Here is a 6,076-nt window from a genome sequence, read left to right on the forward strand (position 1 = left end):
TGCAATATTTGGTTTTCTGTTCCTGCATTAAATAATGTAGGATAATGGCCTCTAGCTGCATCCATGTTGCTGCAAAGAACATGATTTTGTTCTTTTTTATAGCGGGGTGGTATTGCATAGTGTATATACACCATATTTTTAAAAATCCAATTCACCATTAATGGGCACTTAAGTCGATTCCATGTCTGCTATTGTGAATAGCATAGCAATGAACATGTGAGTGTATGTGTCTTTTTGGTAGAATGACACTACTGGGTATCTATCCTTTGGCTGGCTTTTGGGAAAGGGATTCTGGTTTCTATGACCCACCTTGTGGAAGACGGATTCTAGTTTCTTTGACACCTTGGAGAGAATGGGAGTGAGAGACAGTATCATTTCTTAACATATATCATTAATATCTATCCTTTGGTAGATACCCAGTAGTGGGATTGCTGGGTCGAATGGTAGTTCTGTTTTAAGTTCTTTAAGAAATCTCTTGACTGCTTTCCATAGTGGCTGAACTAAGTTATATTCTCACAGCTGTGTATAAACGTTCTCTTTCTCCACAGCCTCACTAGGAACTGTTTTGTTTGTTGTTGTTGTGTTTTTCTTTTTTTATTTTAATAATAGCTATTCTGACTGGCAGGAGATGGTATCTCATTGTGGTTTTGATTTGCATTTCTGTGATGATTAATAATGTTGAGCATTTTTTCATATGCTGTTGGCTGCTTATATGTCTCTTTTTTTAATTGAGGTGTCCACATCTTTTGCATGTTTTTTAATGGGCAAAGCTATTTTAAATAATGATTCCAATACTGTGAAAAAAGCCCCAACTATATATTTTCCTAGCTATTTATATAATGTATCTATAAAGGATGAGACTTCCCCCCACTATCTATAAGATAAGAACATTATTTTACATAAAAGTTAGTGCTGAATAGATCATTGTCCTGGAATGAAAGAGTCAATCCATGAAGTCACCTCACTTCTCCTTGCTCACTTGTCTTTACCTGTTGTGTGTATCTGTTTACCTGTTGTGTGTATCTGGTCTTCCTGTCTCCTTCTTCATCTAACATCTGTTTTAAAATTGTATACTTTGTAGTCGCTACTCTCCTACATAGTTATTATATGTATTCTTTGTGTTTACATGTAATGAGTCAAGATTCTATATGTAATTTAATGTGCTGTGTATCTGAATCTGCTGCTGCAATTTTTTCTCTGATCCTGTGCTGTTTAGGAATAGTAACAATTTATTTTCCTGCATAATATTTACTATGTGCCTAACTAAATCGTCCTGTGTGGTAGATAAGATTAGGCTATTACAGTGGAGGAAAAAATAATTTTCCCTCTACCCTTCCAAGTTCTTGGTTGGGGGCTCTAGCTAAAAGACAGACTAACAAAAGAAAGACAAGTTTATTAATGTGTTTATCTGTTTATCTCATGTATGTGTGGGAGATGCCCAGGAAAATGAGTAAATGTCAAAGAAGTGGCTTAGAGCTTGGGTTATATAGCATCTTCAGCTAAAAGAAAGAAAGAGGACTCATCAAGATGGCTGAATAGGAACAGCTCCAGCCTCCAGCTCCCAGCGTGAGCAACACAGAAGATGGGTGATTTGTGCATTTTCAACTGAGGTACCGAGTTCATCTCACTGGGGCATGTCAGACAGTTGATGCTGGTCCACAGGTGCAGCCTAACCAGCGAGAGCTGAAGCAGGGCGAGGCATCGCCTCACCTGGGAAGTGCAAGGGGGAAGGGAATTCCTTTTCCTAGCCAAGGGAAATTGAGACACACAACACCTGGAAAATCGGGTAACTCCCACCTTAATACTGCACTTTACCAAGGGTCTTAGCAAACGGCACACCAGGAGATTATATCCCACACCTGGCCCAGAGGGTCCCACGCCTACAGAGCCTCCCTCATTGCTAGCACAGCAGTCGGAGATCTAACTGCAAGGCAGCAGCAAGACTGGGGGAGGGGCACCCGCCATTGCTGAGGCTTAAGTAGATAAAGCCTCCAGGAAGCTCGAATTGGGTGGAGCCCACCACAGCTCAAGGAGGCCAGCCTGCCTCTGTAGACTCCACCTCTGGGGACAGGGCATAGCTAAACAAAAAGCAGCAGAAACCTCTGCAGATGTAAAAGTCCCTGTCTGACAGCTTTGAAGAGAGCAGTGGTTCTCCCAGCACAGAGGTTGAGATCTGAGAATGGACAGACTGCCTGCTCAAGTGGGTCCTTGACCCCTGAGTAGCCTAACTGGGAGACATCCCCCACTAGGGGCAGACCGACACCTCACACCTCACATGGCTGGGTACACCCTGAGGCGAAGCTTCCAGAGGAAGAATCAGACAGCAGCACTCACTGTTCAGCAATATTCTATCTTCTGCAGCCTCCGCTGCTGATACCCAGGCAAACAGGGTCTAGAGTGGACCTCAAGCAAACTCCAACAGACCTGCAGCTGAGGGTCCTGACTGTTAGAAGGAAAACTAACAAACAGAAAGGACATCCACACCAAAACCCCATCAGTACGTCACCATCATCAAAGACCAGAGGCAGATAAAACCACAAAGATGGGGAAAAAGCAGTGCAGAAAAGCTGGAAATTCAAAAAATCAGAGTGCATCTCCCCCTCTAAAGGAACGCAGCTCATTGCCAGCAATGGAACAAAGCTGGGTGGAGAATGACTTTGACGAGTTGAGAGAAGAAGGCTTCAGTCAATCAAACTTCTCAGAGCTAAAGGAGGAACTACGTAACACTTTTCTTTTTTAAAGAAACACTATGTTTCTTTTAGCGCAAAGAAACTAAAAACCTTGAAAAAAGAATAGATGAATGGATAACTAGAATAATCAATGCATAGAAGACCTTAAAAGAACTGATAGAGGTGAAAACCATAACACGAGAACTATGTGACAAATGCACAAGCTTCAGTAACTGACTCGATCAACTGGAAGAAAGAGTATCAGTGATTGGAGATCAAATGAATGAAATAAAGTGAGAAGAGAAAGAAGTGTAGAGAAAAAAGAGTAAAAAGAAATGAACAAAGCCTCCATGAAATATGGGATTATGTGAAAAGACCAAATCTATGTCTGATTGGTGTGCCTGAAAGTGAAGGGAAAATGGAACCAAGTTGGAAAACACTCTGCAGGATATCATCCAGGAGAACTTCCCCAACCTAGTAAGGCAGGCCAACATTTAAATACAGGAAATACAGAGAACTCCACAAAGATACTCCTTAAGAAGAGCAACTCCAAGACACATAATTATCAGATTCACTAAAGTTGAAATGAAGGAAAAAATGTTAAGGGCAGCCAGAGAGAAAGGTCGGATTACCCACAAAGGGAAGCCCATCAGACTAACAGCAGATCTCTCAGTAGAAACTCTCCAAGCCAGAAGAGAGTGGGGGACAATGTTCAACATTCTTAAAGAGAAGAATTTTCAACCCGGAATTTCATATCCAGCCAAACTAAGTTTCATAAGTGAAGGAGAAATAAAATCCTTTACAGACAAGCAAATGCTTAGAGATTTTGTCACCACCAGGCCTGCCCTACAAGAGATCCTGAAGGAAGCACTAAACGTGGAAAGGAACAACAGGTACCAGCCATTGCAAAAACATATCAAAATGTAAAGTCCATCGATGCTAGGAAGAAACTTCTCCAACTCGTGAGCAAAATAACCAGCTAATATCATAATGACAGGATCAAGTTCACACATAACAATATTAACCTTAAATGTAAATGGACTAAATGGCCCCATTAAAAGACACAGACTGGCAAATTGGATAAAGAGTCAAGACCCATCAGTTTGCTGTGTTCAGGAGACTCATCTCACATGCAGAGACATGCATAGGCTCAAAATAAAGGGATGGAGGAAGATCTACCAAGCAAATGGAAAACAAAAAAAAGCAGGGATTGCAATCCTAGTCTCTGATAAAACAGACTTTAACCATCAAAGATCAAAAGAGACAAAGAAGGCCATTACATAATGGTAAAGGGATCAATTCATCAGGAAGAGTTAATTATCCTAAATATATATGCACCCAATACAGGAGCACCCAGATTCATAAAGCAAGTCCTTAGAGACTTACAAAGAGACTTAGACTCCCATACAATAACAATGGGAGACTTTAACACCCCACTGTCAACATTAGACAGATCAACGAGACAGAAAGTTAACAAGGATATCCAGGAATTGAACTCAACTCTGCACCAAGCAGACCTAATAGACATCTACAGAACTCTCTATCCCAAATCAACAGAATATACATTCTTCTCAGCACCACATCGCACTTATTCCAACATTGACCACATAGTTGGAAGTAAAGCACTCCTCAGCAGATGTAAAAGAACAGAAATTATAACAAACTGTCTCTCAGACCACAGTGCAATCAAACTAGAACTCAGGACTAAGAAACTCAATCAAAACCACTCAACTACATGGAAACTGAACAACCTGCTCCTGAATGACTACTGGGTACATAACAAAATGAAGGCAGAAATAAAGATGTTCTTTGAAACCAATGAGAACAAAGATACAACATACCAGAATCTCTGGGACACATTTAAAGCAGTGTGTAGAGGGAAATTTATAGCACTAAATGCCCATAAGAGAAAGCAGGAAAGATCTAAAATTGACACCCTAACATCACAGTTAAAAGAATTAGAGAAGCAAGAGCAAATACATTCAAAAGCTAGCAGAAGGCAAGAAATAACTAAGATTATAACAGAACTGAAGGAGATAGACACACAAAAAACCCTCCAAAAAATCAATGGGTCCAGGAGCTGGTTTTTTGGAAAGATCAACAAAATTGATAGACTGCTAGCAAGACTAATGAAGAAAAGAGAGAAGAATCAAATAGATGCAATAAAAAATCATAAAAGAGATATAACCACTGACCCCACAGAAATACAAACTACCATCAGAGAATACTATAAACACCTCTACGCAAATAAACTAGAAAACCTAGAAGAAATGGATAATTTCCTGGACACTTACACTCTCCCAAGACTAAACCAGGAAGAAGTTGAATCCCTGAATAGACCAATAGCAGGCTCTGAAATTGAGGCAATAATTAATAGCCTACCAACCAAAAAAAGTCCAGGACCAGATGGATTCACAGCTGAATACTACCAGAGGTACAAGGAGGAGCTGGTACCATTCCTTCTGAAACTATTCCAATCAATAGAAAAAGAGGGAATCCTCCCTAACTCATTTTATGAGGCCAACATCATCCTGATACCAAAGCCTGGCAGAGACACAACAAAAAAAGAATTTTAGACTGATATCCCTGATGAACATCAATGCAAAAATCCTCAATAAAATACCAGCAAACCAAATCCAGCAGCACATCCAAAAGCTTATCCACCATGATCAAGTGGGCTTCATCCCTGGGATGCAAGGCTGGTTCAGCATACACAAATCAATAAGTGTAATCCAGCATATAAACAGAACCAAAGACAAAAGCCACATGATTATCTCAATAGATGCAGAAAAGGCCTTTGACAAAATTCAACAGCCCTTCATGCTAAAAACGCTCAATAAATTTGCTATTGATGGAACGTATCTCAAAATAATAAGAGCTATTTATGGCAGACCCACAGCCAATATCATACTGCATGGGCAAAAACTGGAAGCATTCCCTTTGAAAACTGGCACAAGACAGGGATGCCCTCTCTCACCACTCCTATTCAACATAGTGTTGGAAGTTCTGGCTAGGGCAATCAGGCAAGAGAAAGAAATCAAGGGTATTCAGTTAGGAAAAGAAGAAGTCAAATTGTCCCTGTTTGCAGATGACATGATTGTATATTTAGAAAACCCCATTGTCTCAGCCCAAAATCTCCTTAAGCTGATAAGCAACTTCAGCAAAGTCTCAGGATACAAAATCAATGTGCAAAAATCACAAGCATTCTTATACACCAGTAACAGACAAACAGAGAGCCAAATCATGAATGAACTCCCATTCACAATAGCTTCAAAGAGAATCAAATACCTAGGAATCCAACTTACAAGGGATGTAAAGGACCTCTTCAAGGAGAACTACAAACCACTGCCCAGTTAAGTAAAAGAGGACACAAACAAATGGAAGAACATACCCTGCTCATGGATAAG

The sequence above is a fragment of the Macaca mulatta genome, chromosome X, assembly GCF_049350105.2.
Source record: "Macaca mulatta isolate MMU2019108-1 chromosome X, T2T-MMU8v2.0, whole genome shotgun sequence".
Classification (NCBI taxonomy): Eukaryota; Metazoa; Chordata; class Mammalia; order Primates; family Cercopithecidae; genus Macaca; species Macaca mulatta.